The sequence below is a fragment of the Choloepus didactylus genome, chromosome 8, assembly GCF_015220235.1.
Source record: "Choloepus didactylus isolate mChoDid1 chromosome 8, mChoDid1.pri, whole genome shotgun sequence".
Classification (NCBI taxonomy): domain Eukaryota; kingdom Metazoa; phylum Chordata; class Mammalia; order Pilosa; family Megalonychidae; genus Choloepus; species Choloepus didactylus.
This window is the reverse complement of record NC_051314.1, coordinates 6,924,391-6,939,283: the sequence shown is the minus strand read 5'-3', so window position 1 is coordinate 6,939,283 and position 14,893 is coordinate 6,924,391. Positions and strand designations below refer to the sequence as shown.

Below are 14,893 nucleotides of genomic sequence, written 5' to 3'. Positions count from 1 at the left end.
CTAAGATAACTGCTTAACTTCCAACATGTTCCTACTTTACCCCAAGAAAGTTACATACTATAGCAACATTTCAGTGAACTTGTTCCTACTACATCCATCAGAAATTAACAGACCATAGTCATTTCTGGGCATCCCCAGAACGTTAAATAGCTTATCTGTTCTTCTTGGATTATTGTTCCCCCTTCCTTAATTGCTCTCTACTGCTAGTTCCCCTACATTCTACATTATAAACCATTTGTTTTACATTTTTCAAAGTTCACATTAGTGGTAGCATATAATATTTCTCTTTTTGTGCCTGGCTTATTTCGCTCAGCATTATGTCTTCAAGGTTCATCCATGTTGTCATATGTTTCACCAGATCGTTCCTTCTTACTGCCGCGTAGTATTCCATCGTGTGTATATACCACATTTTATTTATCCACTCATCTGTTGATGGACATTTGGGTTGTTTCCATCTCTTGGCAATTGTGAATAATGCTGCTATGAACATTGGCGTGCAGATATCTGTTCGTGTCACTGCTTTCCGATCTTCCGGGTATATCCCGAGAAGTGCAATCGCTGGATCGAATGGTAGCTCTATCTCTAGTTTTCTAAGGAACTGCCAGACTGACTTCCAGAGTGGCTGAACCATTATACAGTCCCACCAACAATGAATAAGAGTTCCAATTTCTCCACATCCCCTCCAGCATTTGTAGTTTCCTGTTTGTTTAATGGCAGCCATTCTAACCGGTGTTAGATGGTATCTCATTGTGGTCTTAATTTGCATCTCTCTAATAGCTAGTGAAGCTGAACATTTTTTCATGTGTTTCTTGGCCATTTGTATTTCCTCTTCAGAGAACTGTCTTTTCATATCTTTTGCCCATTTTATAATTGGGCTGTCTGTACTATTGTCATTGAGTTGTAGGATTTCTTTGTATATGCAAGATATCAGTCTTTTGTCAGATACATGGTTTCCAAAAATTTTTTCCCATTGAGTTGGCTGCCTCTTTACCTTTTTGAGAAATTCCTTTGAGGTGCAGAAACTTCTAAGCTTGAGGAGTTCCCATTTATCTATTTTCTCTTTTGTTGCTTGTGCTTTGGGTGTAAAGTCTAGGAAGTGGCCTCCTAATACAAGGTCTTGAAGATGTTTTCCTACATTATCTTCTAGGAGTTTAATGGTACTTTCTTTTATATTGAGATCTTTGGTCCATTTTGAGTTAATTTTTGTGTAGGGGGTGAGGTAGGGGTCCTCTTTCATTCTTTTGGATATGGATATCCAACTCTCCCAGCCCCATTTGTTGAAAAGACCATTATGGTTCAGTTCGGTGACTTTGGGGGCCTTATCAAAGATCAGTCGGCCATAGATCTGAGGGTCTATCTCTGAATTCTCAATTCGATTCCATTGATCTATATGTCTATCTTTGTGCCAGTACCATGCTGTTTTGGCAACTGTGGCTTTATAATAAGCTTCAAAGTCAGGGAGTGTAAGTCCTCCCACTTCGTTTTTCTTTTTTAAAGTGTCTTTAGCAATTCGAGGCATCTTCCCTTTCCAAATAAATTTGATAACTAGTTTTTCCAAGTCTGCAAAGTAGGTTGTTGGGATTTTGATTGGGATTGCATTGAATCTGTAGATGAGTTTGGGTAGAATTGACATCTTAATGACATTTAGCCTTCCTATCCATGAACATGGAATATTTTTCCATCCTTTAAGGTCCCCTTCTATTTCTTTTAGTAGAGTTATGTAGTTTTCTTTGTATAGGTCTTTTACATCTTTGGTTAAGTTTATTCCTAGGTACTTGATTTTTTTAGTTGCTATTGAAAATGGTATCTTTTTCTTGAGTGTCTCTTCAGTTTGTTCATTTCTAGCATATAGAAACATTACTGACTTATGTGCATTAATCTTGTATCCCGCTACTTTGCTAAATTTGTTTATTAGCTCTAGTAAGTGTATCGTTGATTTCTCAGGGTTTTCTAGATATAAGATCATATCATCTGCAAACAATGACAGTTTTACTTCTTCTTTTCCAATTTGGATGCCTTTTATTTCTTTGTCTTGCCGGATTGCCCTGGCTAGCACTTCCAGCACAATGTTGAATAACAGTGGTGACAGCGGGCATCCTTGTCTTGTTCCTGATCTTAGAGGGAAGGCTTTCAGTCTCTCACCATTGAGTACTATGCTGGCTGTGGGTTTTTCATATATGCTCTTTATCATGTTGAGGAAGTTTCCTTCAATTCCTACCTTTTGAAGTGTTTTTATCAAAAACGGATGTTGGATTTTGTCAAATGCTTTTTCAGCATCTATTGAGATGATCAATTGATTTTTCCCTTTCGAGTTTTTAATGTGTTGTAATACATTGATTGTTTTTCTTATGTTGAACCATCCTTGCATGCCTGGAATGAACCCCACTTGGTCATGGTGTATGATTTTTTTAATGTGTCTTTGGATTCGATTTGCAAGTATTTTGTTGAGGATTTTTGCATCTATATTCATTAGGGAGATTGGCCGGTAGTTTTCCTTTTTTGTAGCATCTTTGCCTGGTTTTGGTATTAGATTGATGTTAGCTTCATAAAATGAATTAGGTAGTGTTCCATTTTTTTCAATGTTTTGAAAGAGTTTGAGTAAGATTGGTGTCAGTTCTTTCTGGAAAGTTTGGTAGAATTCCCCTGTGAAGCCATCTGGCCCTGGACATTTATTTGTGGGAAGATTTTTGATGACTGATTGGATCTCTTTGCTTGTGATGGGTTGGTTGAGGTCTTCTATTTCTTCTCTGGTCAGTCTAGGTTGTTCATATGTTTCCAGGAAATTGTCCATTTCTTCTACATTATCCAGTTTGTTGCCATACAGTTGTTCATAATATCCTCTTATAATTTTTTTAATTTCTTCAGGATCTGCAGTTATGTCACCTTTTTCATTCATTATTTTGTTTATATGGGTCTTCTCTCTTTTTGATTTTGTCAGTCTAGCTAGGGGCTTGTCAATCTTGTTGATCTTCTCAAAGAACCAACTTTTGGTGATATTTATCCTTTCTATTGTTTTTTTGTTCTCTATGTCATTTATTTCTGCTTTAATCCTTGTTATTTCTTTTCTTCTACTTGGTTTAGGATTGGTTTGCTGTTCATTTTCTAGCTTCTTCAGTTGATCCATTAGTTCTTTGATTTTGGCTCTTTCTTCCTTTTTAATATATGTGTTTAGTGCTATAAATTTCCCCCTTAGCACTGCTTTTGCTGCATCCCATAGGTTTTGGTATGTTGTGTTCTCATTTTCATTCGTCTCTATATATTTAGCAATTTCTCTTGCTATTTCTTCTTTAACCCACTGATTGTTTAGGAGTGTGTTGTTTAACCTCCAGGTATTTGTGAATTTTCTAAGTCTCTGATGGTTATTGACTTCTAATTGTATTCCATTGTGGTCAGAGAATGTGCTTTGAATAATTTCAATCTTTTTAAATTTATTGAGGCTTGTTTTATGTCCCAGCATATGATCTATTCTGGAGAAAGTTCCGTGAGCACTAGAAAAGTATGTGTATCCTGTTGATTTGGGATGTAATGTCCTGTAGATGTCTGTTAAATCTAATTCATTTATCAGATTGTTTAGGTTTTCAATTTCCTTATTGGTCTTCTGTCTGGTTGATCTATCTATAGGAGAGAGTGATGTGTTGAAGTCTCCCACAATTATTGTGGAAACATCAATTGCTTCCTTTAGTTTTGCCAATGTTTCTCTCATGTATTTTGTGGCACCTTGATTGGGTGCATAGACATTTACGATTGTTATTTCTTCTTGCTGAATTGCCCCTTTTATTAGTATGTAGTGGCCTTCTTTGTCTCTCAAAACATCCCTGCATTTGAAGTCTATTTTATCTGAGATTAATATTGCTACACCTGCTTTCTTTTGGCTGTAGCTTGCATGAAATATTTTTTTTCCATCCTTTCACTTTCAGTTTCTTTGTGTCCCTGTGTCTAAGATGAGTCTCTTGTATGCAACATATTGATGGTTCATTTTTTTTGATCCATTCTGCGAATCTATATCTTTTAATTGGGGAGTTTAATCCATTTACATTCAATGTTAAAACCGTGAAGGCATTTCTTGAATCGGCCATCTTATCCTTTGGATTATGTTTGCCATATTTTTCCCTCTCTCTATTAATATCCTTTATTGTACCCATACCGAATCTCTTTAGTACTGAACCTTTCTCCAAGTCTCTCTGTCCTGTCTTTGTTTCTCTGTCTGTAGGGCTCCCTTTAGTATCTCCAGTAGGGCAGGTCTCTTGTTAGCAAATTCTCTCAGCATTTGTTTGTCTGTGAAAAATTTAAGCTCTCCCTCAAATTTGAAGGAGAGCTTTGCTGGATAAAGTATTCTTGGCTGGAAATTCCTCTCACTCAGAATTTTAAATATATCGTGCCACTGCCTTCTCGCCTCCATAGTGGCTGCTGAGTAGTCACTACTTAGTCTTATGCTGTTTCCTTTGTATGTGGTGAATTGCTTTTCTCTTGCTGCTTTCAGAACTTGCTCCTTCTCTTCTATGTTTGACAGTGTGATCAGTATATGTCTCGGAGTGGGTTTTTTTGGATTTATTCTATTTGGAGTTCGCTGAGCATTTATGATTTGTGTATTTATGTTGTTTAGAAGATTTGGGAAGTTTTCCCCAACAATTTCTTTGAATACTCTTCCTAGACCTTTACCCTTTTCTTCCCCTTCTGGGACACCAATGAGTCTTATATTCGGACGTTTCATATTATCTATCATATCCCTGAGGTCCATTTCGAGTTTTTCAATTTTTTTCCCCATTCTTTCTTTTATGTTTTCATTTTCCATTCTGTCATCTTCCAGGTCACTGATTCGTTGTTCAACTTCCTCTAGTCTTGTACTATGAGTGTCCAGAATCTTTTTAATTTGGTCAACAGTTTCTTTAATTTCCATAAGATCATCCATTTTTTTATTTAGTCTTGCAATGTCTTCTTTATGCTCTTCTAGGGTCTTCTTGATTTCCTTCATATCCCGTACTAGGGTCTCATTGTTCATCTTTAGTTCTTTGAGTAGCTGCTCTAGGTGTGTCTCTTCTGGTCTTTTGATTTGGGTGCTTGGGCTTGGGTTATCCATATCATCTGGTTTTTTCATATGCTTTATAATTTTCTGTTGTTTTTGGCCTCGTGGCATTTGCTGACCTTGATAGGGTTCTTTTAGGGTTTGTAGACCAGTTGAAGTCCTTATCTCTAATTTATCAGATCTACAGCTTCGTGGAGTACACTTTCTCTAACTAACCAGCAGGTGGCGTCCACGAGCCACCTGTTCTCCACAAGCCAGATCTCCCCTGCTTAGCCTTTTTGGTGAGTGGGGGAGTGAGTCTTGTGGGGCCCAATTGGTGTCCCAAGCTTGCGTGTGTAGTTGGTGTTGCCTGCCCTGTATGTGGGGCGTGTTTCTGGGCAGTCGGGGAGGGGGGGTGGCCCTAACAATCAAATCTCCCTGATGATCCTAGAGTTTTAAAGCTACTGCAATAGTCTAATCCTTCAGTTCAGTCCTGCCACAGTTTGTCTCTGTCACTGACCCACAAGTCTTTGGTATTGGCGTATGGCTCCTGAGACTTGCAAGTGGGCCCCTCTTCCAGGCTGTGCACCCCGGGTCCTCTGTTGAGGGATGACTGTGCTATGTCGCAGGTGAGTGCCGTCCCCCCAGGGCAGTTCTGGGCTGCTGGGCTGTGTTGGGAGGCTCCCAGTCTGCTCAAATGATGGCTGAATGGGGCTCTGTTAATTCACACTGCTCCCCCTTCCCAGCTCTGGGACATTCAGCTGAGGTTGCAGGGAAGGCTAATGTCCACGCCCAGTTTTGTGGTGTGTGCCTGTTATTTGAAGCAGTTCCGTCACACTGGGTTGTCTGGGGCAGCTCTGGGCTATGGGGCTGGCGATGGGCAGGAGTGTTTCCTGTCCACCAGGATGGTGGCTGTGAGCGGACACCCCCCTTTTCTTGGGAAGTTGTGTTGTTTAGTGAATTTTCTCAGCCACTGGATTATTGCCTTTTGTCTCAGAGCTCTCTTAGTTCTGCTCTTGACTTGACGTGCCCAAATTTCAATTCTTTGAAGCTTTCTGTATTGAGCTTCTTAGAGTAATTGTTTTAGAAAAAGCAAAAAGGATTTAAAAAAAAAAAAAAAAAAAAACGGCCCTCCTCAGAGATCTAATGGGTTATTGAAATGCTAATAGACAAAGCAACCAGGGCCATTAAGGAAAAGTGCCCAGGGCAGAGAGATCAGCCTTGCTTCGGGATTTGCATATGCGCCTCAAGGCCTGATCTCCGCCCTTCCCCTTTCTGTGTTCACCAGAACTCCAAAAATCCTCTGCTTTTATTTTGGAGTTTTTCGTGTTGTTTTTTTTCTATGCCTGTCTCCTCTCTGCTGGGCTGGCTGCTCTCAGAGTCTCTGGTGTCTGGCCTCAGTCTATCTATGGTTGGAGTTTGAATCAGTAGAATGAGTTTCCGGTAAGAGCAGCCACTGCAATTCTCCCTTCTCCTTCCTGGAGCTGACAGCCCCTCCTCCCCCGGGACTGAGCCTGGCAGGGAGGGGCACGGGTCCCCTGGCCGCAAAAACTTACAGATTTCGCTGATCTCAGCAGTTCCACGTTTTCATGAGTGTTGTATGAAGTATGCCCAAAGACAGATTGCTCTGTGGTGTCCAGTCCACGCAGTTCCTGGCTTTCTACCTACTTTCCTGGAGGAGTAACTAAAACATACAGCTCACCAGTCTGCCATCTTGCCCCGCCTCCGCCATTCAATTGTTTTTGAGGTTCCATCATGTTTCCATCTCTGACTCATGAATTATGTAGAAGTATAGTCTTTATTTCCAGACATGGATTTTTCTAGTTACCTAGAGATTATTTATTCAAACTTAAAAGCATTGTGATCAGAGAATGGTCCAGTTAATGGCCCATTTATATAAATGCCTCATATTGTTTGAAAAGAATTCGTATTCAACGGTTGGCTGGAGTTGGATTCTATTTAAGTCCTTTAGATTAAGCTTAGTGATTTTGTTATTCAAATATTCTCTATCTTTTCCAAATTTTCATCTGCTTAATCTGTCAATTGGTGTATTAAAATTTCCCACCAAGATGGTGATTTATGTGTTTCTCTTGGTTATTTCATCAATTTTTGTTTTATATGTTTTGATGCTATATTATTAGGTACGTAGAAAACCTGTTACATATTCTTATTTAACTGAGTTGTTTTTCATTGTGAGGGGCACTTTTAGTCACCAGCAAGATGTTTTATATTAAAGCCAATTGGTCTGGTGCTAATATTTGTTGAGTGACATTCAATCTTAATAAGTCCTTATGTTTTAAGTATAATTATTGTTACTAGCACTAGCTATATTTTTAAAATTCAATCTGACAATCTTTATCTTTTAACTGTACAGTTTAGGAATTTACTTCATCTCTGCGGGAAAGGAAGAGCGGCCCGGGCGCGGAGCGGCGAGGGAGAGGCGGCTCCGCGGGGCGGCGAGGGAGAGGCGGCCCTTACTTTGCAGGCGAGGAGAAGGGGAGCTGGAGAGGCGTCCGGGCGAGCGGGTGGTTTTACTGGACCGCTGCATGGAGAGGACCTGCCCGGCTAGCTCAGTCAGTAGAGCATGGGACTCTCAATCCTAGGGTCGTGGGTTCGAGCCCCACGTTGGGCGCCAGTTGCGGTCGTAGTTGATTCGTCTGGGGGGGGGGTGGCGGCCGGTTGCTAAATCCTAGGCTCTCAGGATTGCTCGGAGGGTACCGGCGGCGGGGGCTCTTTCCCGGAGGCGAGGGCGAGGCGGGGGACTTGGCCAGGTCCCCGGCGGAGGCGTGCAAAGTATGGAGGGCGGCGAGAAGGAACAGGCGGGACACGTTTCTTTTTAGGGTGAAGAAACCAAGAGAGTTTATTAGGGGAGAGTACAAGCTTATAACGGGCGGTTTAGAGGGCGGGGTAGCTGTAGAGGTTAAAGGCTTGGATTGGTTCTGAGAGGGCGCGGAGGTTGTCTTTGGTTGTTGGGTGTTGCACAATGATTGGTGCAAGCGCACTGGCAGTAGGGGACGTTGCATTGTAACGGAGGGGTTGAGTGGTTAGATGAGGGAGGCGGTCTTACCCGGCAAGCTTCCTCCAACGGTTGGTTTTGGGTGAGGAATTGGGGCCTGCCTCCGGCCTCACCTTCTCAGGCCCGGGGGGCTGTGGAGGGCGCTGTCACCCGTACCCACTACCCTCCCCAGGGGTGGATCCGGTCCCCCGGCCCAGGCCCCCCAGGTTGAAGCACGTAATCAGTATCCCGCAATCTCTATATCTTATCTTTGTAGTTCTATTTGGATTCATTTCTGTCAACACATTACGTGCTTCTAATTATCTACCAATTCTACTTTTTTCTATCCTTCCTTGCCTTCTTTTGGATTAAGTTCTTTTTCCTCATTGCATTTCCCCACTCTATTTGGAAGTTATGCACTTGATTTTTCTCCTTTAGTGGTTGCCATAGTAATTTTAATAAGAAAGATCATCACAATCTCTACTCTTGTGTCTGAATGACACAAGAAGCTTCACTCCTTTAACTCTGCTCATTCCTCTCCTGCATATATTATTGATGAGTAATTTAAATTCATTGCTTTCTTCTTTTTTCTCAAATGTATTATGTATGTGTATATGCATGTATTTGAGAAGTTGTGGGTTTACGGAAAAATCATGCAAAAAAATGCAAGATTCCCATATACTACCCTATTATTAACACCTTGCGTTGATGTGGTACATTTGTTACAAATAATGAAAGCACATTTTTATAATTGTACTATTAACTATGGACTATGGTTTACCATGGGGTTCACTGTGTTGTGCAGTTCCGTGGATTGTTTTAAATTTATAGTAATGTACATAAAACCTAAACACTTCCCTTTTAACAACAGTCAAATATATAATTCAGTGCTGTTAATCTGTTTCTTTTTTAAAAAAAATTTTATTGTAGCAACATAAATACAACATAGCATTTCCCATTTTGACCACCTTCAAGTATACAACTGAATGGTGTTAATTACATGCACAATGTAGTGCTACCATCACCACCATCCGTTACCAATGCCTTTCCATCACCCCAAACAGACACCCGGTACCCATTAAGCATTAATCCCCCATTCCCCATCCCAACCCTGCCCCTTATATCCTGTGATCTACTTTCTCTCTACGAATTTACATATCCTAGTTGTTTCATATGAGAGCATACAATACTAATACTAATTTAATTTAATTAAAATAGCAGATTAACATGCTACTTAATTTACTATTCATAATTATGAACACAGTCCTATGCCATTCAATATTCTCCAATGACATCATTATAAATGATTAATCACTATACTACTATTTAACCATGAAACACACTAGCCTCAAAAATGATTTGCAAATCCCTCCTGATGTTTAGGAAAAGACATCCTTAGACCAAGAATCCAATTCTTTTTAAACCTCACCCAAGGTTATTTTTGTTTATCTAAGTCATCAGGTTTGTCTTGATTTATCCACGTATTCACCCCTTTCTTTGCTCATCATTCTTTTCTTACTTATCTCACCTTCCATTTAAAAGCTCTTTCCTTCTGCCCGACAGAAATTCCTTTAACATTTCCTTTAGTGAAGGTCTCTTGAGACATATTCTTGCAGCTTTCAAATGTTGGAAGATGTCTTTATTTCACCTTCAATCTTGAAAGGCATTTTTGCTGGGCAAACAGTTATTTTCTTTCTGAACATTGAAGATATTTTCCACCGACTTCAGACTACTATTTTATTTTTGTTCGTGAGAGTCAGCCTTTGGTCTAATTCCCATCATGGTTGTTTTTTTTCCTCTCTCATTTCAAATTGAATCTCTCTCCCTTCCTTCCTCCCACTGTCTTTTTTAATGTCCCCTCAATTATTGCTCAGCCACAACATTCCCAACTTCTCTTCTGAACATAGAGGATGCTAACCCTTCTCAGTCTGTTATCTACATCCCTAAATTTCTCTGTCATATTTCCCATCACTTGCTCTCATTGCATTGTGTTCTGGATAATTTCTTCAAGTCTGTTTCCCAGTTCATTAATTTTTTCACTTTCCCTAAGTGAATTGGAGGATGTGGCATGTTTATTTCCATACCTTGCAAAAAATCAATTACCTATGGATTAAATACCCAAAGGTAATAGTAAAATTTGAGAGCTTTTAGGAGAAAATATAAGAGAGTATCATTTTGGCCATAGGGTTGGGAAGGATCCCTTAAATAAGACACCAAGAAACCCAAGTTACAAGGAAGAGATTGACTAAATTCAGTTCATAAAAATGTAAAACTTCTGTGCACACACACACACACACACACACACACACGATGAGGACAAGCCAATGTAAAGATGAGAAAAGATAATTGCGTATGCACACCCAACAAAGATTAGTAAGTGGAATGTATAGAGATCTCCCACCAGTCAAAAAGAAAGACTAATGGTAGATGGGGCATTCCCAAATCTGGGTTTGTTGCTTGGCTCCAGTATGCAGATGCACCAACTGGGCTAAGGAGGGACAGGGGTTTATTTATGCTGGCAGGAGATCAGGGGAATTTCCCAAAGCTGTCTCCCCATAGTGATTTTTCAATTGACTTTTATATCTGTCAGACACAAAGAGAGATAATCATCTTAGTTAACAGGTAACAGAGGTCTGGAGAACTTCGATAGTTTATCTCAGTTATTTTCTACTTCTTTCAGGATTTACATCCTCTGGGAAAGGTGCCTCCAAGTCAAAGGAGATAGATGAGAGGCTTATTCAAATCTGGGAGGTCTGACAGCAATAGATGAAAGCTAATTCAGGTCTGGGTGCAGACTTCACATTTACATACTGCTCCTTTGTGAGTCTAAGTGCTCACATTCACAGCTTGCTCACATTTAAAGGCTCCTATTAAAATTTCTAGCTTGCTTTCAGTTGTAAGATTGTATTTTAAAACTACTATTACAAAATCACCCAATAGCAAAATGAAGAAAGGCTATAAAGAGTCAGTTCTTAGGAGACCCAAAAGGCCCACAAACAGCCACCCCCCCCCCAAAAAAAATGCTCAACTTCACTAACAATCAAGAAAATGCAAGTTAAACCCATGATAGACTGCCATATTTTTGTCTGCTTGTGTTGATGGTGAGGAGCCCTCTGTTTATTACTTTTACTTTTAGCTAAGTTTTACTTCAATATAGATTAAGGACTCAATTCACTCTATGATTTTTCTTTGCTGAAAACAGCTCCCCGTTCCTGATTCCAACTTCCCAAAGACATATATTCTTTGCATGATTTTTAGAAAATTTACTTCTAACTCTGTACATAACATCCATATATTTGTACTGATTGCTTGTGGTAGATCGAAATATGTTCCCCAATTTAGACATGATCCTAATCTTAACTGGCATTCCTGTGGGTGTGAACCCATTGTACATAGGACTCTTGATGTTCTTTTTAGTTAAGTGTGGTCAAACTGGATGGGGGTGAGTCTTAATCCAGGTTACTGGGGGCTTTATAAAGAGGGTGCGGAAGTCACAGAAGCGAGAAAGGCGAGGACATCACCATGTGACGGAAAGCAGAGAATAAGCCAAGGAACCCCAAGGACAGCCATCCGCCAGCACCAGAGTGCTAGTCTTCAGGGAGAAAGCAGCCCTTGCTGATATATTGATTTTGTACTTCTGGTTTCAAACTTGTGAGCCAACAGATTCCTGTTATTTAAGCCAACCCATTGTGTGATATTTGTGATAGCAGCCTGGCAAACCAAGACTCTTAGACTTAGGCATTGTCTGTCAACTTCCCACTATGAAAGATGAAGAACAGCTTCCTTTCATAGCTGCAAATACCACACACACCTGCACAATCTTTTTCTCAAGTGCTCTCTCTCTCTCACACACACAGACATATGCATACACACACACAGATAGAGGGTTCCTTTCCCGCCTTCTAAGACAGTTATCATGTAATTGTAGACACATAAACATCCAGTGCTTATGTTATTATGACTATATAAATATATTCAGAGCAGAACCATGTGATAGTCCATGATAAATTTTCCTTTCCTGCACATTTTTTTGTTCTCCCCTGAGTTAATAACTGTCTTGTTTTTATTTGCATAGTTTTCTATTATTTATTGCTAGTTTAGTCTCAAATGTGCCGCTGATTGTCTAAATAGCCTCTCAATATATTCATCGGCAACAGAACTCTCTCAATTTCATATCCTTGAAGGTAATTCTCCTGAAGAACTTTAATCTGCCCCAATGTGCTCCGGTTGCTCTCTACTTCCTTGGCTCTGCCTTCATGCCCCACTAAGGATTCTCTTCACCTTTGGGTTGGATCCCCGGCTTCCTTTCTCTCTGTCTTTCTTCTCTTGGTTTATGTCCTCATTTGGTGACACACACCCTTCAGTAGCTTTCTCAGAAAGGGTGCATGGGAGATTTTAGTTTGGTTATTATTTTTTAAGATCTTGCATAACAGTAAGATCTCTTTATTCAAATGTCTCACATGGGCTGGTTTTAGAATTTTAAGTTGAAAATCATTTGCCTTTATATTTTGTAGGCATTTCTCTATCTTCTAACTTGCATGTTGCTGTATGGAAGTCAAAAATCATTCTGACTTTAGATCTGTGTTTTCTCTTGGGAAGTTTGTAAGCATTTGCTCTGTTCTGAAATTTCAAAAGTGGATTTATTTCTATCCATTATGCTGGACATTCAGTGAGCCATTTCAATCAAGAAACTGAAGGTCTTCCATTCTGATTTGCTAGATGACTTCCTCCTATCTTTTCCATTTGGTTTCTCTTTCTGGAATTCCTACTATTTTGATGGTGGACCTCATGGACTAGTGTATTGCTCTTAACTTTTCTCTATTCTTCATACCGTTTTCTCTTTTTTGGGAAATTTCCTAAACTTTATTTTCCAACCCTTAAATATATTCATTTAACAAATACTCATATAGTGTTTACTGTGTTTGAAGTGCTTTATAAATACTAGCTCATTTAGTCTTCATAAGACCTTACCAGGAAGGTACTATGATTAGTCCCACTTTATAGATCAGGAAAATGAAGCTCAGAGAGGTTAAATTAACTTGCCCAAAGTCACACAGCTCATAAGCTGCACAGCCAGGATTTGAGCCCTACACACTAGCTCCAGAGTCCATGCTTTTAGACACTTTGCTATTCTGCCTTTCTATTGTGATTTTCATTTCAACTATATATTTTTAATATCTAAGGAACTCTTTTTGTCTTCTCTCTCTAAAGATATCAATAATGATTTGTTTTCCCACTCTCTACAAGTGTCTGCTTACTCCAAGTTGCTTTCCTCTGTTTATTTGTTTGTGCATCTCTCTGTCTAGGGTCAATCTCCCTAAGGAAGCATTCTACTGCTGTGTATTGGTACTTGGCTATCTGTACCTACTCACAACTCCTACCTAACAAGAAGATTGGAAACCCGGGCATGTGGACAGGGTGCCATGATTATTGGGGAACCTCTGCTATTGGCAGCTTTGGGTCCTCCCAGGGTTGGGTGGATCCATCAGAGAAGGGTCTCCTGGGAAAAAGAGGACCTGGGGCTTCACATTCAGTTATTTTATGTAAGAATTAACTGATCCCATTTGGCGCCCCACCTTCAACCGTGCTAGTTGAGAGCCCATGCATAAACCTCAGGGTGTAGGGGGGACCGCCCCATAGCCTGACCCTCACTGCCATGCAAGACGGCTTGGAGAGGGAATGCTTTTACCTGGAAATCCATCCTCATTCCTCATCTACTTTTATCTTGTTTACTGTATGTGCAGTGCCTCCATAATTCTAAGATGCATACTTTTTCAAGGCATAAATGTTTCAGAAATGAGAGAATTCATCTGAAAATTGGTGTCGAAAGATCTGGCCAGTCTCAAGGCCTCGGGTGGGGCACAGGGTGAGCAGCCGCCCCACTTTCCCCAGAATGGGGGGATTCCTTGGCCGTGGGATTTCCAGTTTTAAACTGGGATGCGTCTGTCATCCTGCTCAGAGGGACCTAGTTGCAGAGGGTGCAGCTGCTGAGATGCCCACTCGTCCTCACCACCTCGGTTAAGTCACAGACATTGGGAACAATGCAAGTGTTTAAGGTTAATGCATCTTTTTTTTTTTTTTTTTTTTTTACCTTTCCTGCGGGTCTTTATTTTTTATGCTGCCTTGAACCACTGTCTAGTGTCCTTTCCTTTCAGTCTCAAGAACTCCCATTAGCATTGCTTGTAGGGCCTGTCTAGTGGTGATGAAATCCCCTCAGCTTTTGTTTATCTGAGAATTTCTTGATCTTACCTCATTTTTGAAAGAGATTCTCACCAGATATAAAATTCTTGGCTGGCTGTTGTTTTTGTCCAGCACTTTAAATATTTCAACCCACTACTTTCATGCCTCCATGGCTTCTGTTGAGAAATCAGCCCTGAATCTAATTTGGATTCCCTTGTATGTGATATCTTGCTTTCCTCTTGTGGTTTTTAGACTTCTCTCCTTGTCCTTTGCATTTGATAGTGTAATCAGTATACAATGTGCTTTATTTTTCTTCATGTTTATCCTGTTTGGTGTTCTCTGCGTTTCTTGGATATGGATGCTCATTCTGTTTTGATAAATTTGGGGAATTCATTGTCATTTTTCTTTGACTATTCCTTCTGTCCTATTCTCTCTTTCTTCTCCTTCTTGGACTGCCATAATGCATATATTGGTACATTTGATGGTGTCCTATAGCTGTCTTAGGCTATTTTTTTTTTTTGTTACAGTCTCTAGTTTACATTGATTGCATCCATCCCCCAATGCCTCCCCATTTTTAACACCTTGCAAGGTTGACATTTGCTTGTTCTCCCTCTTAAAAGAACATATTTGTACATTTTATCACAATTGTTGAACACTCTAGATTTCACCAAGTTACACAGTCCCATTCTTTATCTTTCCTCCTTTCTTCTGGTGTC

The 14,893-nt window shown here is 40.1% G+C and overlaps 1 non-coding gene across 1 annotated transcript; it reads left to right on the top strand.

The window, feature by feature from the left end:
* Positions 1–7,561: 7,561 nt before the first annotated feature.
* On the top strand, positions 7,562–7,634 carry TRNAE-CUC. Its single transcript has one exon. It is a non-coding gene; the product is annotated as a tRNA-Glu (tRNA).
* The last annotated feature ends 7,259 nt before the right edge of the window (positions 7,635–14,893 follow it).